Here is a 26921-nt window from a genome sequence, read left to right on the forward strand (position 1 = left end):
ACTTGCTTCAAAATACTGTTCTCCAATGCACAGGGCTAGGGCAGCCAGGAGGATCACCTGCACTTTATTTTCACTAGCAGTGATGGTGCACAGGGTTGTCCCCAGCCTGCCTTAACCCTCTGTGCTAAAGTAGACCTAGCATTATTTGTAAATATCATAAAAGAGGTTCTGAAAGGCTTTTCCAGTTAAGCTGACAAATTTTCCTTGGAACCTTGGATATTAGGATACACAAAAGTTCAAATACATGCTGTTGTTTATCAACATATCATTTGGCTCCTAGTTCTTTTTTAAGCCAGGGGAACTAAGGGATTCAAGTACCTTTGAGGATCTGAGAATGGGGTTTATGTTTGTATATTTTCTACAACAATAATAGGTCAGTAAAGTCACTCTAAGCATGATAGCAGGGTAACTATTGGTGGTTTTTAGTTGGCTAAGAAACATTGGAGTATCACTGAAGTCCATGAACATAAATTAAGAATTTCATTCATAGTAAGAGCCTCAGAAATAAAAGGCCTGGAGGAAAGTTGATGAGTCAAAGAGATCAGTAACTTTTGATTAAATAAGAGACTGCAAAAAGGGTAAAGGAGGTCTGATACATCTCTAAATGAGGAAACAGAGTAGAGGAATGCCTGTTACAGTTATCAACCAAGCTAGACAGAAAAAAGCGGTGTGAAAACAATGTGGTGTTTGTGAATATAAATCATGCCTTAATAGTTTGTTACCTGTTTAATGAGGATAATCATGTAGTGCGTATTCTTAACTTGTGAAAATGTGGTACTTTTCATTTTATGTATCTATCTTTAGATAATAAAAAGCATCACTTTCTCCTCCATGTGAAGCTGCAATATATTTGGTGAGAATATTTAGGACTTCACTTTGACACATCCCAAAACCTAGCAATACTGTTGGTAAAGTGAGATGTTATTGAACTATGTTTACAGTACCAGAAACTTTCCTTTAAAGAAAGCAAGTCTGAAGTTTGAAAAAAAAAAAACAGAAACAAACAAACAAAAAACAACAAACAACAACAAAACAAAAAACCCAAACAAACAAAATAACATTTAACTTTTTGATGAGAAAGCAGATGACAAGATGGTGTATTAAGATCTGTGACCTCTGTGTTGGAATTTCTTTTTTACTTTGTGCCTAGACCAAAAACTGATTGAAAGTGTTTTGTTCAGGTATTCACAGTAAATGTAATTTCCACTGAATATAGAAACAGTACAAAATACTTAGCTGAAGAAGGTGGGATTCTGGGAGGGCTTTTAAAGCAATCTTGAACATGGTTCTTAATGGATGACCACAATGGCCCTTAGGATAGTATTGTTTCTGTGCTGCTGAACATAGTACTTTTTCTCTATTCATATTAATCAAAGCTAGAAAACACAGCTTTCCTTAGGAAGAGTCATCCACTTCTCTAATGTTATATCCATTTGTTTTAGGTTCCTGTGTTTTCACTCCATAGCAAATGGTTTATGTTGCATCAAAATGCTTTGGAGCTTGGCACAGCTAGATGTGTTCTCAAAACACCACTATGGAAATGTGTCACAATCTAGATTGTACCTACTCCTTTGGAGCCACTCTGAGATATTTTTATCTCAGAGTAAAGGGAACAGCATCTTTGACATGACTTTGTGTAATGCTCAGAGGGTTTCAATATGTCAGGTCACTGGGAACATCATGAGTGTGCAATGTGAGGTAACTTGTATTGTGGTTTTAAGATCCCTAGCACATCGGAGCTGACTGAGGAAGGGTTGATCTGTTACTTCTGTTCCTGATTCTTATCCCTCCAATTCTGCCTCTTCATGTGCTTTCTAATGGAATTGTAAGGCATCACTGGTATCTTTGGCTCTAGTCATTGTCTCCACACTGAAAAACATGCAATGGATGCATAATGCAGAAAGGCATCTGCTCCGTCCGTTCATGCTCACCACAGAATAATTCCAGTACTCCTCACTGAATTTTAGTAAGCTAGTAAAAGACCACAAGTCACATCTGCAGTGTTTCACAAGAGGAGATATATTAAAAGCATCACTAAATTCTTCAGTTCCTTTGAAAATAAGAAGAGAGTAGACCATGACTGATATTACAGAGAGGATTCTACATTACTTTTGCTGAACCTGCCTCGAAATCTGTGATCTCTCATCTGGTTTTCATGGATTTCTGAGTACATCAGGAAGGCACAACAAACAAGTATCACTAGAAATAGTAGTGCTCCCTGCCTCAATACCTGTTTCTACCCATGGCCCTTCTCCGGAGCCTCACGTGGAGGTGCAGCATCGCCCTGCAGAAATGAAGTCGTGTGTGACTAGAGAAACAACCTTTCTGAATCCCTGTAGGTTAAGCGTGGGATTTGTACAGTGTGAATATGATGCAAATGGACAGGATCAATAAGCAATTTCTTTCATAAACAGAAGAGACCTTCCTGACATCAGTTCTTTAGGGATAAATCCCAAACTTTTATATCAAGTTACAACACGTGAATTACTTTGCATCTTAAGAATCCAGTGGCATGTTTTTCCTGCCCACACATTTGTAGCAGGTGCCTGCACAGATGCCTCCCCTTCCTTATCCACTTTTTGTGGGTATCTATCCCAGTCCATGTGAACACACATCAGTAACCCCCATGACAGTTTATCTGGGTACGTCTGTCCTGGGCGTGTGTGTGTGAACTGAGCCTCTCATCCCTGCAGTGCATCCATGCATGCCCCCCCTGCAAAGGGACTCAGCTGTGGGATCACTCCCTGCCCTGCCTCTCCAGTGACCTGATCTCCCAGTCCCCTGTGGCTTATGGACAATTCCTCAGCCCTTGGTGATACTACTCAGAGCAGATCCATCAGCTACAAAAATGATACATGCACAAATTATGTCTCCCAGGTGATTAAACAGAAGAGCCAGCATGGTCTCGTGAGCCACGTCCATGTGCCCCATTTTCTCTTGGACTGTTAGCTCTGTCAGTATGAACTTGTGGGCCATGTCCATCACTGATCCTTACTGCTACTCAGTGCAAATCCCAAGCCTTGTGCACAGGACTCAACTTTCACCCATGTTAGAATATGATGGCTGCTACTGCTTTTAGAAACAGATCCCACTGAAATGCAGTGAGCTGAGATGCTTTGGATAGCTGTTTGGGTAAGGAAATTACAACCAGGTAGGACTTAGCCACTTCAGCTGCTTGACTTCCTTTACACTTAGGGTGTGAAATGCAGTGCTTTGCACATGAAGGTGCTTGTGTCCTCTGTGCTGGGGTGAGAGCTACCATCCTACTTGGGATTGTCACAGCCTATGTGAATTGAAGAGGAACTAGGAAATGTGCACAGCCTCAGTTCCCCACAGACACAAATGTCTGGGCTAAAGCTACTGTCTGCTTCACACTTCTTTTTCTCCTGGTCTGGAGGTATGAAGTCCCATTCCCTCCCATGCTCTTACAAGATGTAAAGATGCTGGGTTCTCCTGGAAGTCAGGTTACAGCCACTGTGAGTGAGATTGCAGATCTGCTCGTCAGGGCTACTGAACCTTGCTTGTGTGTCCCAAGGTGAGGATTAATCTGCTAATGTTTGTAAAAAGCTATGTAAATGATCTGTATCATGCTGACAGGTCAAGTACTGCATTGCTCACTGGCTGATCCTCCTGACAGTTTAAGATATATGCCAAGCAATGTCTACACTTTCAGAAGGCATTTGCTGACATAGCTTGACTGGCTTAACCCTCTCAGGGTTTGGCCCTACCTCTTCTAGCTTACTGATCAGGTGATACAGCACAAACATGCAAGCCTGATGCTTTTTCACATAACTTAAAATACAAGAAATACATCAATTTATGCCTCTGCACGACCTTTGAAGGAAGCCTCCTGGATCTATTATAGCACATGTGCACTTTGGGTCCTGAAGGACACATGGAAAGCAATGAAGCTGAGCAGAGCTCAGTGCTCTGCTTGGCAGTGGGCAGGAGGCTGAGCAGAAACTGCTTCTGTGAAGCATTGGCAGGATTTGGCCCTGCTGCACCTGCAGAAGCTGCAGGTGCTCAGAACAGCTGTGAGCTCTTCTGAGTATGTGAGCCCTACCCAAGGGGAGGGTGTGCTTGAAATCTGGGAGCCTTTTTGTCCTGTGCTTATCACATAGATTGCAGCTATTATCAGTTACTGAGATCAGGGCCTGACAGTAGTAGATGTTGTACAAACAGTAAGAGGAACAATCTCTGCTAGAGAATTAACTTTTAAGGGGATGCAACTTCTGTAACTCTGCAAATACACAGCACAACAGAAGGTGTCCAAAAGGTGAGTAACTAGTTTCACTGGCTGCTTTATTTCCTACCTCGTCCCAGTTATTGGCATCCCATGTGGATTTTTATGTTGATTTTTGGTATGAATGATTAATACCTTCATTGTGTTTAATGCTTTTTGCAGTGAAGATCATTTATCACTGATCTTTGCTGATGTGTCTGTCGATATATCTATACTTTTCCTTAAATACCTAAGCTAGAAAGCAGTGCTGCAACATGAGGTGGGGGTATGAGCTGCTACTAAATGAAAGTAGGACAGCCCAAAGAAAGGGACTTTCTGTGAATCTATGTTGTCATGTAGTCCTCTTTTTGGGACTGCTGGAGCTGATAACTTACTATGTGGGTCTTTTTCAGGCACTAATACAGGGATATGGGGTCAATACATATGCTAGCAATTTGAGTGACTAAGTTATGAAAAAAGTATTTTTATTTCTGCCACTATTATTTGTCTGGGAAACTTTGGTTTCAAAGCCTAATCCTGTACCTGGTGGAGTCAGCAAGAATTGTGCCACTGATTTCTTCCACAGCTGAATTACACCACTGGCTGGCTCCATCATCACTCCTGCTACAAGTTGCTGTGGTAGGAAATATGAAGAGATTGTGGCTTTGCTCTTTGTTTCTTTACCTGAAACTTTCTTTCCATTTTTTCTGCTTCAGACATTTATCTACCACATACTTAGGGCTTCAGCAAATGCTCAGGGCATGCCTCTGTGTCTCTGGACAATGCTTTTGCATGCAGATCTCCACTGTTATTAGCAGAGCTGATAACCACGACCACTGGGTATCTCAGAGATTTAGCATACCTCTTGCTTAGTTTCACTCAAACAGCATCTTTGTCAGCCACAAACTCTGTGAAAGTTATTGACAACGAAAGGAGCTGTTTTCTTCTTCCTCCTCATAAAATGACTGCATGGGGTGTTTGTTTACACTCATACTAAGCAACCTGTATAAATGCACCCAGCCCGTATAGATCTAGTTGTATTAAGCAAAATGCAGAAGAAAGATGGTAGGCTGTGGGCTTCAGGATGCATCTAATGGATGTAGCAGGGCTGTGGCTGTGGTTTCAGGCAGCTGCTCGTCACAGGGATGCAGTCCCTTTGCACTTTCTGAGAGACTTCTGCTCCCATGTGGCTGTGTTGGAGCTACCTTGGGCATGGTTATGTGTGAAGCAGTCCTATGTCTGCAGCAGAGATATAGCTGATGTCAGTCATAAATGTCTGCAAGTTGTAACAGAAGGATTTCAGGAGTTGTGTTTGTGGGGGTTAAAACACCTTGTTTACTGTACTGTTAAAAAAAAAAAAAAGTCAAATTATAACAAAATAATGAAGGCCAAAACATCTGTAAATATTCCTTTGATGACTAGTAATGTTCTAGTACTTACAGTTTTGACAGCAAAATGACACACCTTCATCCCCCACAAAAAAGAAAAATAATAAAAAATTAGCATTTACAGGAAGTCAGGAATCAGAAAACAGAAGAGAGGCAACAGAGGCTTGTGCTAACAGAGGGATTAGGGCTCTTAAGATAAGGCAATGTACCATCTATGAAGAGCAGTCATTTTTACAAATCCATGTTTTCTTAGTTAGGAAGTACCACTTGGCAACAGTGAAGGAGAAGCAGCCACACTGTGCTTTGTCCAGTGCTTCAATTAAATGTTTAGTAGCTCTGCACAACATTCCTCTGGCAGCACATACCTGGGGAGAGACTGCTGATGAGCAGGGAGGATGGAGATGCAGTTTCTCAGAGCCAGGGTTGTCATGCTGACCAACTTCTCACCTGCAAGTAGCGTCTCTGTTCATGGAGGTGCCCCTGGGGACTCCAGAAGTCTTGACTCCCTACTCCCTGCCTTGTGCTTTGGCCACTCGACTGTCCTTCCTGCAATAGGCAACAGCACACAGCAAGAATGTTATTGCAAGTACAGTGAGAAAGAGTTTGTTGTTAACTGGATGTGAAGTGTATGGAGCGTGTCACAGTCCTCGTGCTGGTAGAGCAAAGTGTGCATGCAGGTATCTATGGGAAAGCTATTCTGTTGCTTAATTGTTTGCAAATACCTGCATGTGGTGAAGAGCTGTGCATTTGTAATTCATGCAGGTTTTCTCCTTGGTAATGTTTACTTTAGCTCCAGGGAAGGTGTAGAGAGTGTAGCTGTGACCAGAGCAGATGACTTCAGCAGAGGAGGGAACTCACCCAACCTCACTGACAGATTTTTGTGAAGGGTTTCCCAAGGCCAGCCTGCAGCAGCGCAGCTACAGATACGGTTTTGACATTTGTAGTCCAAGAAGCAGCGATATTCATAGTAAAACACTGCCAGTGGGTTTCCATAAAAAGCCTCATTCTTGGATTATTTGTGGGAGTTTGAATGTAGCTGTAAGTTGTACAAGCCTAAGCTTTCTCTGGGAAGGATTCCACCAAACTACTTCTGTATTCCTTTCCCCCCAAAGCACAGTGAGCTGCAGCAACTCTGCTTTGCTCTCCCAGCTACCTGCAACCACTCCCTGCCAGTCAGCTGCTTTGGCTTGCACTCTCCAAGCAAGCTCCTGCGAAGAGAGTACTGGAAAAAGCAGGAAGGGATTGGAGCCACTAGAAGAGTGTCATGAGCTTGGGTAGACAGAATCAGGAATTATCTGAATGTTTTCTTTCAGAAATCAGCCAAAAAATGCTTCTGGCCCAACCTTAGCTTCCTGAAAATTTGGCAAAATTAATTTATTCTCCATAAAATAGATAATCATTTTGGAAAAATAACTGGAGGCTTTCTTACTTACCCATGCAGAATAGGTTGTCCAGTTTTCCTATGGCTGCTGCCATAGATTCTAGTCTGATTATAGGAATGAAATGCAGACAAGTGTAATTATGATGCAGGCAAATTTATGTATCCCCAGACAAGTTTTCAAATGACAAAGAATATAAATATTGGACCTATGGAAAGAAAATGTCCATTGCTAGAAACAACCCAGAGGCTCTTACTGTGAAAAAATTTTCTTCTTCAAAACAGCTGACAGCTCTACTGAAAATTTAAGTTGGAGTTTGTCTAGTGTAACTCTCACTTTATATTTCAAAAGCAAAATCAGAAGCATTAAACTTTTGTCTTGGGTTTTTAAAATACAGGAAAGCTAATATAATTGCTGTACTAATGTAGAGTTATGAGCTTTTAGTTTCTCTGTTCTTTGGTAAAGAAAGGTTATGTCTTTTGATTCATGTAATAAGACATTTGCCTGTATAAATTTACCATACTCTTTCTCTTCAGAAAAAATCTTCATCCCTTCCTCTCTTCTGGACTGTTTGGCATGGCTCTTTAGTTTTTAATTGCCTGTGCTTCACTCGAGACTGGCTGCGTTTCAGTCACCAGTCACTGTGCAGAGTTTCTTTGTAAATTATTGGAGTGTGCTTGGCATCTGGAGATCTAAGGAATTAAAAAGTATGGTTCAAATATCAGACTGCAATTTGAAAGGCTTCCGGAGATGCAGAGCCAGGTCAGTGGTGTGACTGAGACAATGCCCATGCTAAGCTCAACAGAAAAAGCCTCTGGGTGACAAAAGGATGTCCCCTGTTGGACCCATGGCATGCACAGCAGGGCTTCCAGCTTCAGCATAAAAAATAGTGGTTTAGAGGGAGACACAAAGTCCCAACCCTGTGGGGGAAACAAGGGTTGGATACGTTACCTATGTCAGTCATGTTTGGGAAAAGCTATGGACTGACAGAACAAGTGAAATAGGACATAGCTTGAGGTTTTAAGTTAGACAGGCTTGTGTGAATGTTGTTAACCAGCTGCAAAGTCTCTGGAGAAAAATTACTTCAGAAAAAGGGAAATCTTTTGAAGGTTGCTTCTGTATCAGGAGTTTTCTGGAGGGGAATTTAGTTTAAGGAAGTTTTTCTGAGTTGTGTTAATTTACTTTTTTCATCATTGATATTGATTAACACTGAATTTACAGGTCAGTGTCATTCTTAAACTTTATTAATCATAATCTTGAGCAGAATAATATGTAATGTATAACATAAAAGAAAAAAAAAAAAGAAAAAAAGGAAAAATACACATTTTCTTTGTTTTGTGGCCCTCCCTGAAGTCTCTAGAGCCATAGATCAACTGCTAGTGTTTAGTGACCTCCTGCCCAAGAGTGTAGGGCCTGTGGGTGGTTCTTCTCCTATGGCTGGCACTTCTACAGTGCATAATCTAAGATGACACTGAGCCTTGCAGCCTTATGGGAATAATATTTTCAGCAGGATGAATTGTTCTTTAATATTTTCTTCAGTGTACTGTGTTACATACTCTAACATTTTTTTCATCATCTTGAGCGTATGTCCTGCATTTCCTCTCCTCTTTTTGTTGCATGGTTTTGATTGTAGCCAACAGCAAAGGTCAAAAGACATTTTACTGTTTCTATTTCTATATTTCTGTTAAGATGAATTAAATTGTTGGTGCTGCAAAGACTTGTTAAAAAGCTTATGCTGCAAAATTTCAGCCAGTATAAACTGAAGCTGATCTGCATCAGTTTAAAACAGATGGTCAAGAGTGACAATGTAACCCGAAAAATAGGGTATTGATCTGGAAGCCAAGAAAAAGAATCTGGTTCTCTGGAGTTTCAGTGGGCAGCTTCATGAATTTAGATAGTTTTTCATCTTGCTTTGCCTCAGGTTTTCTGAATGGATGGTAGAGACTGTTTTTTCATGCAGTTTGCACATTCAGTTTTTCAATCACGTAGGCTTATTCCTTTGACATCAAATGTTAATTAGTACAACTGTCTGTTTAATTTACATTACAGATAGGTTCTTTTTTACAATATCTAGGAATGCCATATCATTGAGCAGGTTAATTATGTTTGCCAGTGTCTGTGAGTATCCACTAGAAGGTATCATCTTTCAGTCCAGAATTCAACCAGCACTGAGTTTCACCTGTCAAGAAGCCTTCCATTTCTTTCCTGAAGTGAACCCAGAAGTTTTTCTTAGGGTCTGAATTATTCAGATGAGAATTTTCAGGTTAACTTAAACTAATATTTAATTAAGTTTTTTAAATTAGCCTTCAAATGAACTTGGGAAAAGTTTGGCACAAGTGTCTTTTTTATTTTCTATTGTTTTTTTTCTAATCCCAGATATGTGACTCATGCAAGATCTTAATTTTTTTTCCCATTAGAATTTCCTTAAATGTCGTGAGCTGCCAATGCCTAAATATCTTTTCTATGATTAGTGCTCATTTCCAAGTTTTGCTTCATGAGTGAAAGGCCTTCTTCTCACCAGAGCCTAAAGAGCATTGTTCCACTGCAGGGCCACCATCTACCCATGAGGCTTAGGTGGTGGTATGCTCGTTGCTCCCAGTCACATCAACCCAGGACTCTTGATGCTCCTTACATCATGAAAGGGGAAAAAAAGGATAAATATCTCCCTAGAGGAGCATTTGTCTTTAAAAATATGAGTAGAGCCAAATGGATACTTTACAGCTGTGAGCACAGTATCTTAACCAAGAAAGCATCATTCCTATAGGGATGTCATAACAGCTGCTAGAATAGAAGCAGGTTTGTGTGAACAAGCAGAATAGCTTGGGCAACGATTCATAACAGATGAACACTTTGTTTGGAAAATTAAGTTGAAGGAAACATTACCAACCTACTGTTTCTAGGCATGTTGCTATTCATTTACTTTTCACAGCAGTTCAGGGGGACTCAGTGTTCTCCCTCTGTGTTATAAGAACACTGGGATTTACACACAACCATTTCTAATGACCAGTTTTGTATAACTCAGGTACCATGTATATTTTATTTATTATTAGCAGCCCCTTTATTGCAAGTAATATTTCAAAAGGATCCACTATATGTGAAAAAAAATCAGGGTTAAATTTGGCTCTCTGTTCTGAGGGCATAAATCCAGATTGGCTTTCCTTTCAACAGAAATTTTACTCAAGATTTTGTGAACAGATATTGGCTTGGTTTCCATTGGAGAAAAAATGTAGCAAAATATACATTCCTCTCCCTAAATCCTCAAGAAGAATTACCAATAAGCTATTGACTACTCTTAAGATAAGGAAGCAGTGAAATGTTTCAGTTTATGGCTGTGTTCTTGGTCTTACTCCCATTTTATATGAGCATTGTTTTAAATTATTGACACTACATTAGAGTATATCAAGATGCATCATATAAACATATACAATTTACCATGACCTTGAGGCAACGCAATGTGTATTTTGCATTAGCTATCAAAATATGTTCCTTATATAGTACAGTACCCACTGCAGACAGAGAAAGAATACGGGATGTTAGACATAATAGATAATGTTAGAGTTGGAAGATGCATGCAAATAATCTCTCCAGATCTATATCCACACCATTTGTATATTTTAAAATATAATAGGAATAAGCTATAGGACAAAAAATGAATCCCAGTGGTTTTGCTCTGTATGCAAGGTGACATGCTTTGCTGACCAATGGAAACCCTTGAACATAGGAAGTATGTTACTGTGAGGGTGACTGAGCACTGGTATGGGTTGCCCAGAGAACCTGTGCAGTCTCCATCCTTGAAGATGCTGAAAAGCTGCACATGGTCCTGGGCAACTGGCTGTATGTGGCCTTTCTTGAGCAGGGAAGGTTAGGCCAGGTGACTTCCAGAGGTCCCTTCCAACCTCAACCATTCTGTGATTCTGTGATGTTCCCAACTTGCAACAGCAAACACTCATTATAGCAATGTGGCAGTGCACAGGGGTTTGGAAATCCAGCTCTTCCCATACGTCTTTCTTGACTGCCCTTCCTGATGGCCTTGTCAGAGCATTTAGTGCGTTAATCACAACCTTTTCACTCCTGAATCCCATTTCTCTGTGGTGCCACAGAACTCTACCCCACGCCTTGATGAGGAGAGGTGTCACTTCACTCATGTATTTTCTCAAATGTGCTACTCCCTGCACAGTCAGCTCATGTCTCCAGGAGCATGGGACCTGCACAAGTGGAGCTGCTGCCTCTTCCACACACTGTGCTTGCTCTGAGCCCAAGCCAGAGGGACAGCTGCTCCTGTGGATTGAGGGCCTGACTCTCCTGGCTGTGCTGGGTTTGTGCAAATTGACCTTCAGCAACTCGCTTCAACCTTCTGTTCTTAACCCCTCCCTCCTTCCAATGCTTCGTACTGTTGTAATTTCGTAAGCTGCTTGGGTAGGTATCATTCTCACTCTCTGTGTCTGGTTTCTAGCCCAGATGTCAGCAGGGGTTGCCACATGCTGCTACAATATAAATGACTAATGATAATGATTAAAGGTGTAGGAGTTGGTTGCCTGGAATGTTATCCTACTTTGATAACTTTGTTTTAGAAACTAGCTTCTTCTTCAAATGATCTGTTATTTGATATTATTTGGTCTAATATTTTGAAAGTGGCAAGGGATTTTCAGCTGCCTTAGAAAAGAATTTTCTAAGTGCTCATTCCAGGACTTTGAAAGAGGCTTTGAAATTTTCACAGTTGGGATGGTGTTGCTGTCATGGTGCCAGTAGCTTTCAGCATGAATTGCAGGTTATTGGCACCTTTAAGAGTCACCTGCAACTGTGTCCTGAAAGAGGCATTCAGCAGGGAAGTGCTCTATTTTTAACTTTGGGCTGATATAGGTAATAATTACACACAAAACAGTATGTGAAAAGAACATTATCAAAGCTGCACGGCTCAGCACTTGAAGCTAAGGAATGCTGCAAGTAAAATTGTCTCTACTCCATTAATTTGCCACCTTGCACAGGTGCATCAGTCACAGACTATTTTTGCCCAGGATCTGAGCCTCGCTTGGTGTGCATAATAGATGACACAGTTTGTGAACTCAATACTTGATTTTCTTTTCGCTGTTCAATGCAGAGCTCAGACTTTGCTGCGAAGGCAAAATTATTTCCCTCTGGGGCATTCCAGTAAGTTCCACAGTGTAGGTCCTTGCTGGGTGCAAACACTGACTGAAGTTTTCAGCACATTAATAGCAATTCTGAGTATTATTACTCCCTAGCACAGCTAATAACCTAAGGCAAAAATGAGTAAGATTACAAGTATCCATAATTGTGGGCTACTCATGTAATTTTTTTAGGGTACATGGCAGCACGTACTGCAGTTTCCATTGGCTTCCACAGCAATGGCCAGTCAGTCCTCACCACTTCCAGATATTCAAGCCTCCAGGCACAAGGCGCTCCCAGAAATATAAACAGCTTTGAAAAGTGTGATGTGAATGAGCTGTCCTTTTCCTCAGGGGAACATCTCACTCCTGAAGACATAAGACTGCTGCTCCTCTTCTCACATTCTCCTGCCACCTTTTAAATTCTGCAAAAAAACATCTGCAGAATTCTACAAGGAAAAATTTTTTTCTCTCCCCTTGTAGGGCAAATGCCCTGTGTTCTGACTTTGGTGAATAGTGCTTAGCTAAAATCTACCTGATAATACATGAACAGAAGGAGGCTGAATTCATCTGGATAACCTTTAATTGTGCAAATTTTGGCTGGTTTTGCAAATTAATTGAAAAAAACAAAACAAGAATGAACAACAAAGCCAAACCAAAAACAAACAGAAAAAAACCCACCAAAAATATATTTGAAAAACAAACTGAAAACCTTTTGCTATTCAAATTTTCATGTTGACAATCGACGATGTCATTTCACCCTGTTGAAATACTGCAAAGATCCTCGGAGCTAAGAGAGTAATTAAACAGGAAAAAAATTACAATAAAGGTTATGTCTTTTATGAAAGGGATCATTTCAAAATAAACACATTTTCAGATGCACAAGAGCTTCTACAGGCCACTTACATCAGGCCATCTCAGCTACAATAAAATTGCCAGTGCAGTGGAGATACTTGAGTATTGTATAGAAGAAGTTGTCAGGTTTCCATATGATTGGTTTCCAAGAACCATTTTTGTAAACAGCAAAACTGATTTTTTCCCAGAAACTACTATCCCTGAGAAAAATGACTGGCATGCATAATTGCAGACCAAATAGTTATAATTTTCAAAAGTTATAAAAACACCTGAACACAACTTTCCTAAATCAAAGTGTCAGTAGCTAGAATTATTTGCAGTGTCCCTTAATTTATCTGAGGTTTTTTGGAATAAAGATATATTTGGAAATTAAAGACTTTAGACTGTGTTGTAACACAAACTAGCAGCTCATTTCTAGAGAAGCTTTAGTGTTAGTTCCATCAGGCTTCTGGATGCTCTTCTGGTGCATGTTTGTTTTGTAAGGAGAGGTCACTTCTGAGCTAAAGGTACTTAGATCCACTACAGGCCAAACTATCTACTGGCCTTGGCTGAATTTAGAGATATTATATAGCAAAAAATGATACAAATTTGTGTCACTTTTCCATCTCTTAATAGTTCTTTAAGGTCTTCTGAAGCAGCTCAGTTTCTATTCCAACATGCAGTCATGAGGGCAGATCTTAAAATTGCTTTTGACAGAGGTTATGTGCCTTCTGGCAGATAATGGAGACCTGTCTTTCACTGAGATTTGGGTATTGTATTTTTTTCCTTCACAGGGATTCAACCTATTTCCATTCCTGAAAGAGAAACCTGGTGATGCCATTGAAATAGAAAATGAGGTACTGAGATCTGGAATGATGGAGAGAGATACTTTAACATCTTATTCTTTCACATAGTGATGTCAGCGAACATTACTTTTATCTGGGCAAAAATGCAAATTTAAGGCTTTTATCCAGGCTATTTTTAACTGAATATACCAGCACCCATGTGTGCTCACTGTAGGGTTCATGTTTTTTTCTGCTTTTTTTAGGCTCAGGAAAGGTGGACAAAGGATTAAGAGAGGGAACTCTGACTTCAAACTTCAAGTCTTTATTCTAACACAATATCTGGGGTGTGGGAGGGAGAGATGTTAGCTTTTTTTTTTTTTCCCCTCTTATTTTTTTCTTTCAGTGAAAAGTGTCTCTTCTACCAACCTTGGCATGTATAACTTATAAAACCCTTGAGGTAAGGACAATATCTCTTCAGCACACAGGCTCCACGTTGATACCAAAAGCCCAGAAAGGTTTTGTTCTTTGTTGCTTCAAAACCCTTTTGGGTAACTAGAAAAGACAGAGAGAACAGCAAGAAAAATAACAAAAAGCATGGAATGGCTTCCATAGGAGAAAATTAGACAGGGAATTTTCTGCCCTAGATGCCTACAGGGATATGGTACAAGACAGGGTATTCTAGGTGACTGGCAGAATAACGGCCAATTAGATGCTCTTTCCCAAATGACATAATGAGGAATGAAGTAACAGGTTCAAATAACAAGTGGATACATTTTCCGATGTCCCTTAATTATCTTTTGAGCTCATTACCAGAGGATACTGTATAGAAAAGAAATAATATCATGCTTTCAACCAACAATTAGACAAATTTACAGAAAACAAATTTATGAAGGGGCATTAAACCCAAAGACACTTCCTCTGGCAGAGGAAGTTCTTGACCCAGTTAAGAATCATGGAGTAAGCATTACTACAGCCATGCTGTGCACCTTTGGCATCAGCTGATAGCTAGAGGACCACAGGTCAGCTGGGCTGTGATCTGGCTCTGTTTGGCTACTCTTATGCCCACAAACACCACAATGTTTTTAAGTTTTCTGTTTTGTCCCCACTGATGGGAAAGAAGTGGTGGTGAGACATAAAGGCCTGTTCAGGGATGATGTTTGGTTTCTCTTCTCCTTCTCCATTGCAGCTGCAGCTTCTGGGGCAGGAGCCCCTCAGGCTCTGCAGGACAGGGCTTAGCAGACACCAGGTGAAGTGGGAGCTTAAGAGATCAGTTCTCCAGCATTGTGTCCACAGCATGCAACTGCTGTCTTTCAGCACTAAGTGTTCATTGCAGCAGAACAGTAAATTGTCTGAAAATGGAGCACACACAGTCAGTATTTTTTTAGAACCAGTGCATTTGCACATGTTGCAGATGGATTCATGTGAACAAAATAAGCATAGACCCTGTCATTCTTCCTCTGTTTTTGCTGATAGAGAGGGTATCAGGAGTTAACCATGAGAAGAGTGGGAGGGAGGAAATAATCCTTTGTCTCAAAAGGTGTGAAAGAAAACACTGACTATTTAAAAGGAGGAAAATGGCAAAAGTGTGCTGCAGTACCAACTGAGAATCAAATCCTTCTGCTTCTGAACATTAGTACCAAGCAACCAAGCACAGTGCTGCATGTCAGGAAAATGGACTGTGAACACAAATAGGCCAGTCTAAACCAACCAGAATTATACTGAAATTTCACCACTGTTTCGGTCCATCCAGAAAATTGATAATGTCTAGATTTGTGAAATTTGGGCTTTTAATTGTAAATACTTTCAATTGTTTTTGAGGTAGACTGTTAATTTTGATCAATGATAAATCATTCTTCGTAGTGCATATCAAGAGGAGAGGGTTTTTGGTTCAAGGGTGGCTTACTCTCGTTTCAGTCAGGTTTGTTTCTTTCACAAACTAGGACTCTTGAATCCTTATGAATCCTGGTATGGAAAATCTTGCTGTAGGTGGAGGAGCTGAATGTTGTTTATGAGTCTATAGATAGCACTGTGCACATAGGCAGGTAAAAAAAAAAGCCTATAATAGCAGCCTGGTATTTAAGGATCATTATTCTGCTACAGATCTTAGCTTTGTTTCTAAGATAGGGATACTTGTATTCAAAATATTTGGATCTCTTTGTAATAGAGCTTAGGTATCCTGAGCATTTCAGGGTTGTGTATGGTCCCAGAGACATAAATGAGAAGGGGGGTAAAACTAAAATTGGCTGCAAGTCCTTTGCCTCTCCTGAGTTCTGAGCTGACTGGGGGAGAAAAAAAGCTGCAGGAGCAAACTGGATCAGACCCGTGGTGGAGACCTCGATGAGCTCTGAAATGCATTACTTCTTTGAATCTTGCCCTCTCAGAATAAGCTTTTTGCTGCTGAGTGCTTCCCTTTATACTAGAGTAGGCTGCACATTGCTGAGACCTTTGGAAGTATCCTGGCTGTAGTGCTATAAATAGCATGTATTTCCCACTGACTAAAACCTGCCGGCATAGCAGCAGCCTGACATGGGTTTCTTTTCCTGCTTGTGGACTACATAAGTGCTCGTGTCCTCTCTCCACTGAGACATGTCTTCGCTTTCAGCACTGTTATTTCCACTCACTGCTTGGGCGTGTTATTGAACCTGGCTCACATTCCTGCTTTTTCTGATCTTTTTCCTCTAATGAAACCCCTTCTCTCTGGGCACATTCCCTTGTCACCCCTCTCCCTTCTCTAATGGCAGGTGTCTGCTTTCCTTAGGTATTCTAATTTCTACCATATATTAGTTTCCACTCACCCAATTCTGATTCCTCTGTGATTCATATGCACTGCACACTGCCTCTGCAAGCTGCTGTGTCTGAAAGAGCTTTTAGTGATGCTTTTCATGTCCTCAGAGCTTCTCTTGGCCTTATCTTGCATTTATATGGTTCCTTTCAGTTCTGTGCAATACAACTTTTACAAGAAATGCAAATATGTGTCCCTACACCTGTCAGCACTTCTCTGAGCAGGGTCTTGACTGATAAGTGACAGCACATTGTGTTAGTGGAAATAGGAGAGGACTTATCCAGTCCAAATGACATAAGGATTGTAAGTAAAGACATCACAAAAATGAGACTATTCCAACATACTCCTTAGAAAAAAGACTGCTAATTAGCAGTCAATGTTTGCTGACTTTGCCTTCCTCCCACAGATCACTCAAAGCAGTGCAGTATCCATTTAGCTGCACTGCTCAGCATCTTGCCTGGGGGATGTCTTGAATGGAGCACCCAACTTTCCCAAGTCTGCCAGTAGAGGAAGATGAGGTTAAAAGATGTTGTTAGGAGGAAAGGAACCAAACTCCATTTGGATGTGATATTCTAGTGGGGTTAAATCCTCAAGGATCCTCTCTTCTCTTCTTGGAAATTTGAGCACTTCTTTAGGAGGTAAGGGAAGGTGTCAACTCCAGCAGCATCTGAACCCACACTCTGCTTTGTATGATTTCTTTGCCCCCTTCAGTTTGCTAATCAAAACAAGTTTTGGCTGTGTGTTTCTTATCCCCAGAAGGTGGAACTATACTCAGAAAATTAAAGCTCTCTTATCTCTTAATGTGTCATCACAATTAATAGCCTGGGAACTGTAAACAAGTTCGGGTATCAAAGCAATTTGGCTGGTGATTCTCTGTGATTATGGATAAAGAATACAAAATTTGTGCTCGCTGATATTCATTCTACATTGAAACAAGCAGCAAGACCCTCAGCCAGTGTAAATGGAGGTGGCTCGGCTGAAATCAGGGAATGAGGCTGCTTTGTACCAGCTGAGCATCTGAGCCTGGAAGCTTTTCAGAAGTTTCCACTCCTGCTTTTCAAAGTGCCAGATAGTACATGACAGCACGAGCTGATCAGGAGGGGTGCTGAGGATCCCTGGCAGAGCCCAAAACCATTCTCCTCTCCTTTGAGTTCCCAGGGCTCTCCTTCTGCTGGATGCACCCTCCGCTTGCAGCCTCTTCAGGGTTCTCATAAATAATGACTTAGAAGAAAAATTATTTAAGATTACAACATAATTTCAAGAGCAAGTCAAGGTGCCAGCATATTCAAAAGCTGACAGATATGTCGGGACAGGTACTTTGCGAGAGATGTGCTTTGTATCTTTGATGTGACAAACACACGCTGCTGCCTTTTCCAAAGCCCTGCCACTGAGACATCACCTTTAGCTCAGTCACTGCTCACGCTGAGGGTGAAGAGATAAGTAAGGATTATCTGCTCTTGCTAGAAGTGTTTTGCCTGGCCCACTGGACTGTTTGCAATGACAGTGATGTGCAACTGGTCCCAAATATTTGGGGAGATATTAGTGGGTGTATTTTAGAGCACTGTTAGATTTTAATTTTTCATGTTAACATCTCTCTTTTTCAAGTATTTGTATGGCCTCACTGTTGCTATGAGTAATTTTTTGACATAGACTGGGCAGGTCTTCAAAGAATCCCACAGATAAGAAACTGAGGCAAAAAAAGTCTAAGGAGAGTTCCCATAGATATATAAGAAGCCAGCAGTGACTTTCACTGAACTGTCCTTTTCTTCCCTGTGCAACCTACAACACATTGAATATGTCTTTGCACAGGTAGCTTTTTGGAATACATATCTTCAAAAGGCTGATGTTAGGTTAATTATGAATCTTACCAAATGAAGTAGGAAGCACATTATTTTTGATGTGGCAGGAAGACACTTTCCAAATGAAGCAGTAATTAAGAAAGATAGTTATTTAAAAACCAATAAATCTAGTGCTCTCTAGCCCTCCTATCTCAGCGTTTCCATCAGCAGTTCTGAATAAGGAAAAAGAGTGTTTCTGAAAAGCATGAAGTCCCACAGGAAAAGTATTAAATGAGAAATGTGTCATAAAGATCTTAAAAATATGAAACAAAGTCAAATAAATGAAACCAATTTCCAGAGGAGAGTAATGAAGGATGAAAAAAGGTACCCAGAAAGTCAGAAGACTTTTCTGTTTGTTTTGGTTTTGGTTTGTGCTTTTATTGTTGTTGTTTTTGTTGTTTGTTTTTTAATGGGGGTAATTATACTAAAACTGACAGCAAGTGTTTTCCCAGTAGCAAAAAACACCCACAAACCCCAGCCAGTCAAAATACCTCACAGAGCATGAGATCTGTGAAGGTTAAAGGCTTGAGTCTGCAATTAGGAGAGTACTCCTGACAAGGTGAGTCCTTAAATATGGAGAAGTAATCTTGATTCTGGTCTCCCCACAGTTCAAAGTCAACCTTTGTTTTCAACAGTGCTATATTTGGCAGAGTACTAATATAATTGTATTTAGACCTAGTCTTGTCCTGTTTGAATGTTAAATGCTTCTCCAAGCTCATTGTGCTCTTTTTTTCTCACTGTTTATGTTTTATAAAAGAGCGGGAAGTGTGGACCCACTGAAGCAATCCCTGCAGGGAAACTAATGGTGCCAGTGTCCACACTACATGTGTTTTGGAGGTTTTACGTCAGACCAGCTTTTGTCTGAACCTCTGCTTCAGACCAGCTTTAGACTTTATTGTTTTAATAGCACATAAAGAGCTTCTGGAGCACATCTTTGGGTGTGGTTTCATCCTAAAAAGGATGCAGTTCATGCAGACACAGTGCATCATAGCTTGAGCCAAATACAGCACATAGGCATGTCTGCAGCTATAGAGATCACCTCCAACAAATTACACTGTCTATCAGCCCATGTTTAAACTCCCAACTCCTGTTGCCTTCTTATTGTTCCTTCATGTTCATCATGACCCCAGTCACCAGCTTCTCCATCCGTATTCCACTGCATCGAACTGAGGACCTTCTCGCTCCCTTAAGGCCTCTCAGTGGGACAGAAATAATTTGCCAGCCTGAGTCATGTTGATGGTGTTTGGATTTGAAACCACTCAGTATCTCCTTGCTAATAATTAGAACTTGCAAAGGGGAGTAAAGTGATTGTACAACCTCAGATCAGAGATTGTGCAGCCCGGGAACCTCCTGTCTCTCAGTAACCAGTAATGGATACCTGGGAAAGACTTTGCTAACAAGGCAAGGATATGGTATTTCCACAGAATACTTTATTAGCTTCCAAAAATTCACAGCTCAAGGATTTCCTAGGTTAGAGTCTTTGTCTTTATATCTAACAGCCTTTGATATGTTTTTTTGTTTGCTTTTTTCTTTTGTGAATTATTTAGCTACTTCTTAGATTGATGTTCATTTTAGGATCTAATGTCCTGTAGGAAAGAGTTTGGCAATAACTTCATGCTGCACAGTTTGGATTTATTAAGAACACTCAGAGGATGTTAATAAGAGGGGTTCAGATGCCTCCATGCTGCCTGAGCTCACATTAATCCTAGAAATAGTATTGTCCAGCACATGTGGTACAGAGCCACCATGCCCAAGTTAAGAGTGTTGGTGGATGCAGTTCATGTGCAAATCCACCCCAGCTGTGGCTCTGCCCTGCTCTATGGGGGTTTATGTTGATGTGAATGGGAGACTCTACCTATACTATGGGATGCAGAGAGACCCATTTTACCTACTCTGGCTTTTTTCAGAGACAGAGGGGCTTCACCCACAAGATACTTGGGTATGACCATATCTCTGTGGGAGCCAGAGTGCTGAATCAAAAGCAGTCAGCAAGGACTACACCCTCCCCTTGGACCCTTGCATTCCAGACCTGGGATTTTATCAGATAGTATTTGTGATCCCACTTGATTTTTAAAATAAACAATAAAGTGCAAATATTTGGCTAGAGGGAAAACCTCCCAGTTACTGAAGGAGAAAAAACATGCTATCCAAATGACTCATGGCTTTCTGGGTGAAACAGTGGCTGCGTGTCGTAGCTTGGGATCTGGGTATGTGGTCTGATGCCATGTACAGTTGATGTGCTTGGATTGTGAGGTTAGTGTATATGGCTTTGTAAATGGAATTATCCTGTGACTCCCCAGAGCCAATTTGCTTGTTAAGGTATCACTGACTACATGGTGGTAATTAATAAGACAGGGAGGGCACCCTCCAGATGTAACCCAGCCCTCCTCTGGACCCTAGCTGGGGTTAAACATGACAAAGCTCTTCTGCTGCCAGAAGAGGTAGGTTCTGCAGGAGGAGCTGCAGGTGGTCATCACTGGAGGAACTGTAGGGACCAGGGAGTTTCTGAGGGCTGGAAGGGAACCTGGAGGGCAGCAATAAGAGCCAGCATCCCTGGGAAGAACCTGGTGCCTCTGAACCTTTGGTCTCCTGGGGCAGGTTACCTGAAGGCCTGGATGAGCACACTCTGATGTCTGACACAGTACCCCTCTGCCTGGTGCCCATGGTCCCACTGGCCTGTGTCTGCCACAAGTACCCTCAGGTTACTGACTCCCTTGGGCTTATTTTCTTCTGAATCACTTGGTGACTTTAAGGTAAAACATGTAAATGCTCATGCAAGTGTTAAGTATAAAGGCCAGTGGCATTTTTTGCTACATCCTACCACTGCTTCCTGCAGCAGAAACATCATGGGGTATGGTTTGCAGCTTGGGAGACAGCAGCAGGGCATTGCCTGAACCCAGCTGTTGGCAGATCAGTTTGCTTTGGGAAGCCAGCCAGCCTTTTTCAGTTTTCTAGGGCACTTTAGTTTGCCTGTGAGATCAGAGTTTGCAGCCTTAGATAAGCACAGATAAATAGAATATATTAATTTCTAATTTGAACAATCAAATGTTTACCCAGGTCTCAATGCCGGGCTGGATGACAAAGGGGGGTTCTTTGTGGCTTCAGCAGTGCTGGGAGTCAGAGGTAGTCCTGCACTTGAAGAACCTTCTTTTTTAAGCAGTTCAGGGGCTGGGGCTGCTGCTTGGGAAATGGCTGTATACTCCCTGCCAGCAGATCGATACATTTCAGCTCACTGCACTGCAAGTAACTTTTCATTGTACATTAAGAATGAGGAAAATAAAAGCCAAGATGGATGTTATTTTGGTTCTGCTTTATATTTCAATTATTTATGGGGAATTCACTGCTGTCTTCCTTCTTGTCAGGAGACAAAATGCCTTTGTCTTTGGTGGGTTTTCCTATTAAAAATAAATTAAGTCTTCCCAGTTTTTTTTTTTTCTCTCTTCCACTTGGTGCTTGGTTCTGAAGTGTGAATCTAGGGTCTCTGCAACTTGACAAGATGGTCTCCAACAGTCCTAATGCAGGGAAAGTCTCCACTGACACTAGTGGGAGTCACACCTTGTTGGCACATTTCTAAGCAGTTCTATCACAACATTGCAGATGAGTTAAATGCGTTACAAATTATTGCTGCCATATAAGCAGAGAGTGTTGTGGAGGGTTGTAAGTAATGTACAGGCTAGCTGAACTGTCATTTTAACTAAGCATTTACTAAATACCTAGTTAAAATATTAATCCTTTTAAAGTGAATTCTTAATATAATATGTTACAGGGCAAAAATTCTGAAACTGGCTCTACTGTTAAAATGAGCTTGGAAACTCACACTAACAATTCATTTTGGTGTTTTTTTTTCTTCCTAAATCTAGGTTGTCCTGAAGGGGAGGATAAAGAAACTGGCCACCAAGATGGTAATCACCAGTGGAAATGAAGAAGATAAAGGCAATCAAGAAAAGGAAAGCAAAGAAGAAACTATCTTGGCAATGCTTGGAATTATTGGGACGATTCTGAACCTCATTGTGATCATTTTTGTGTATATTTACACAACGTTGTAAACGAGAAGGCATGCAAATAGGCAAGATAAAACAGCCGTTAAGAATGACAACAAACATTGCTGACTATTGACAAGCTGTTTAATCAGAATTGACTGTGTATTATATTAACCCATCATAAAAGCACTGCCTGCAGGCAATGAAGGCTGAAGCACAATTAATTTAAGGAGACTTTTTCACGAGTAACAAGCTTAACTCTTCTGTCCTGCTCTCTTCCTTTGGTTTTGGTTTTGGTTTGGGGGAAAATGACTGCAATTATGTAAGCCGAAGCATTGAAGAAATACACCAGGGATATGCTGTTTTAACACAATTAAAAAAAAAAAAAAAAAGACAGAAATTGTACACTATATACAATTAGAAATGCATACTGCATACTCGCAGAGATTGAACTCAAAGATAGCTTCATAGCACAGATCACGTGTCTGTTAGGTCCAATGAGTATTTTCTTTTGGCTTTTGCTTTTCCTTACATTGAATCTGACAAGCTTTTTATTTAGAATGAACATATGGTGCAATCATGAGAAGACTTCTGTTGAGCCTAAACTTGATAAAACATTGGGAGAAATACGTTACGTGGTTATTTTTTCTTTCTCATTTGCTTAACACCTGTGTCTGTTCATACCAATGTTTATAAATATATATTTTTAATAAATGTGCTATATTTTTAGCATGAACCAAATATTTGGAGACACTTGTATTCATGCAGCTAAATTTTGCTTGATGAAGTGCCCTTTTTGACAATGGATGTTATTTTTCTCAGCAGTTATGCAGCAGTCTTGTTTGCAGCCCTGTCACTGTGGTTTGAAGCAAGCTCACATCATGCTCATATGCATGACTTGAAGTTGGAATGTCAGCTGAAAAGCATTGCTGCGTAATACAGGAAATAGAAAAACATTGTAAGGTGACCTTTGGAGGCTGGTTGCAGAAAGAAGGCTCTATTTATAGGGTTAGTTGTTTTTTTAAAAAACAACAACAACAACAACAAAACAACAAATGAAAGGAATATTGAGGCATCTCAGAAAATATTAAATTAACAGAATTTATGGCTTTCAAAATCTGGTCACACTCTGTAAGTACTTACATTGAGAGTAGCAAGCAGAAGTTTATGCAGTTGAAAACAAATATTTAGAGAGCCTGTATTGAGGGGCTTAAGTGAAATCCAGACTGTAAATACAAAGTATATTTCAAATGTGAGGGTAATTAACCCTTTACACTTCTCTGATATGTGCTTTAACTGAAGTTGGTGCAGTAAAATTCTCTCAGTTGTGTTTTTGCAGGAATGTACCATGATGATGATTCCTATTTTTCTTCAGAGTTCAGTAGCTAGAAATATATATAGCATTAAAAACATGAAACTTGAAGTCTGCCTCAAGCTGCCTAAGTAAGTTGCCCATTAATCCTGACATGTCCTCTTAAAAACAAGTTGATTAATTGTTCACTAACTTTTGCTTTGGATTGCATCCTCAGATGCACAAGAGGGATTGCTATTGAATTCAGCTGAAGCTGTAAAGTTTGATTCTAGAGTGTCATTTATTTTAGTGACCAGTCCTGTTCCTCTGGAGTCAGTAACAAGCTTTTTCACTGGTTTCTAGGGGCTAGGACAAGTTTAATAAAATACAGCATTTCATTGCAGGACATAAAACCAAGCCTGGAAAACCCTGAGGGGCACCTCTCATAAGTAGAGGTGTTTAGTTTTTTTGTGGTATTGCACTTTCAATAACAAAACAATCAGGAGAAGGGAAGAGGTCAGTAAATAAATTAAAATTAAATCCAATATGAAGACTGGAGGAAAAGAGAGCAAAAATAATCTCATGTTAATGAGAATACAACAGAGTGAAAGAGGTCAGCAAATAGGCAGAGTTTTGAGCAAGCAGAGAACAGTGCAAGAAGAAGGTGCCAAAAAAGCTAGGGTGGTTGAGGGAAAATTTTGTTTGGACTATGCTGGCAGAGTTACGGGTCTTGGGGAGAGCGAGAAACATTAGTGTCACAGTGAGGCTGAGCTTGCTTTTTTAATTTATATTTATTTGTTGGTAATTCTAAGGAGTCTGAGAAATCTGCTTTTTTATATCATCTTGAATAAAAGGAAAACATCTAAAATATATTTGCCTCCATCCTGCAGCGTTTCTTTGGGTAAAGCTACTGCTGATTGCAGCATGTGGTGATGGCCCTGTCACTCATGTCCCAGAGCACACCAGCACAGACTCCAGGCACCTGCCTAACCCAAGGCTGGCCCTCGCTCTGGCAGGATCCTCTCTGCGGATGTTTCTCTTGAACCTCTCCACCTTCTTGTAGATTCCCCCACACTGGACAGTTTTAAGTATCAGCTTGACAGGGTGCTGAGCCATCTCATATAAACTATAGTATTACCTAGAAAGGTTGAACCAGATGATCCTTGAGGTCCCTTCCAATCTGGCATTCTGTGATTCTATGATTCTTCTCCAGCAAACTCTGAACCAATCTGTCTGAGCCTTATACCCATCTTCTAGAGAAGAAAGGGCAGCATCCTAGTCAAGAGATGAGCTCTGATGCCTGATGTTTCTTTACATCTTTCTGCATCCAGTGATAATACTTGTTATCTTCTTGTGGGCTTGAAGAATCTTAATGAATTTTCATTAAATACTTCTATTAATATTATAAATCAAAGCTCCACTTTGAAAAACATCTAACAACCCCACCCCCCAAAAACAACATAGCAACTTTTGCTGCTCATCACAGTTGCACTACTACAGACATGGACCAGCATCTTCAGCAAGACAGGCCCTGAAAATGGCCCATACTGGTGGATCAAACACCTAAGAGAACTGAGGTTACTCTGCCTTTCCTGGCAGAAGACCCTTTAGGGGCAGTTTCCAGCCATGGCTTGAGCTGCAGCCATAGTGTAAGCAGTGTGAGCCTACTGACCTGTGCCATCAGCAGCCAGTGCTGTGCGCTTTGCCACGGGGCTTTTATTGTACCCTGAAATAGGAAGAATCTTTTATCCCATAAAAGATTTAATTCTTAGTGTTCAAATTTTACAGTTACATGTTCACAGATAGTTCTAGAAATACCCCGGGGCAAGTACTTCTTAAGTAGATTCATTAAGTATTCATTTAAATAAAAATGAAGATTTTCCTTCTAGGGCAATTTCTTTATCTTTTATTTGGTGTTATGAACACTGATAAGGGAAAATATGTTTTCAAGAATAATTGTGGAAGAGAAGCATTTTATAGAAGGATCTGAAAGTATGCCTATGCCTACCCAGGCAGCCACACACAGGCCTGCTTTCAGCCCAAAGCCAGCTGGAGCTGAATTACCCTCATGCTTTTTTATGTGAGCAGTTTTCAGCATGCACCTATAAGAAAAATTCAACTAGGTAATATATATCTCATGGATACCTTGTAGTCAGTAACTGCAGTATAAATAGTTGAATGAAAATTCTCATTACCGGTGCTGAATGGTAAATCCGCTTTGGCAAGGAAAGAGCTGATAGTCTTATTTTTTACTTGACTTGTAGGTAATGCTAATAGTTTTTGAAGTAATTTTTTTAAAAAATAAAATATTACTCCATTAGTCACAGGAGCTTTCATGTTTGCATTTGAGTAGAAGGAAATTAATATTGAATGTATTAATAAGATACAAAAACATCACCTTTTGCTTCTGTCAACTAAGAATACCATCATATTTTTAAGTTATCCTGTGTAGTTTGATGGTTTGTGTTATGGGAATGAAAAACATTTTCCTAAGGTTACAGGAAGGTGACATTTTCCCTGCTAGTATCTGATGTGTTGCTAGCACAGGATGGTGGGTACAGAAGACTTCCAAGAAGAAAGATAAAACTATTGAAATCACATTATGCACACTTTCCCCACACATTATGTGAGGGAAGAAGAAAGTCTACTTCTCTCTTCTCTGGTTCCTGTAACTCCTGCTGAAAATGCACCATCTTGGGAAACAGATCTTCATACAGGAATATACCTTCTTGTGTGCTGGCTGAGAGGGCAGACCTTTCTATGTACCTTTTCCTTCTTCCACTTGCATCTCTGCAGCAGTATGTGGCTCATTGCACCTTGGGACAGTTTTAACATACACCCAGGCTAGCGGCCTGTGGGAGCTGCTGTTCTGGTTTATTGTAGTGTAAAGGTCTACTCTGGGGCAGAGTTCTCTTATTTTAAGGGCAGTCGGTAATCATCTTCATGTTACTGTCTGATAATCTAAGGGATACTTTGCTTGTTGAATTCCCAGACACATCCTGCCCCTTGCCCACAGGTTACATTTTGATTCAGTAGACATCCAAATATAAAAAAAAAAAAAAAAAAAAAAAAAAAAAAAAAGCGCTTCTGTTACATTGTGATAAAACTTTAGTATGAAGCATTGCTTAACTCCAAGTGTTTTATTCCATTTAATCTATGTCCTGGAGCTCAATCCAAATGCCCCAAGGTCTCATCGATGTCAGGAGGTCTTATCATTTCTGAGTGAGAGTTGACATTTCAGAGTGCATTGTGGGATAAACAGGGAACTTGGTCCATAAAGGGGAATGGGGATAAAAAGT

General features: G+C 40.5%; 1 long non-coding RNA gene across 6 annotated transcripts in view; it reads left to right on the top strand.

Annotated features, from left to right (window-relative positions):
* The window catches only part of LOC127385823 (uncharacterized), a 155687-nt gene extending 132615 nt beyond the window's left edge, over positions 1–23072 (top strand). For all 6 annotated transcript variants that reach the window (XR_007889759.1, XR_007889761.1, XR_007889757.1 and 3 more), the window contains one exon: positions 22212–23072. This is a non-coding gene — a long non-coding RNA (uncharacterized LOC127385823). The remainder of the gene's footprint in view (positions 1–22211) is intronic.
* The last annotated feature ends 3849 nt before the right edge of the window (positions 23073–26921 follow it).

The sequence above is a fragment of the Apus apus genome, chromosome 5, assembly GCF_020740795.1.
Source record: "Apus apus isolate bApuApu2 chromosome 5, bApuApu2.pri.cur, whole genome shotgun sequence".
Taxonomy (NCBI): Eukaryota; Metazoa; Chordata; class Aves; order Apodiformes; family Apodidae; genus Apus; species Apus apus.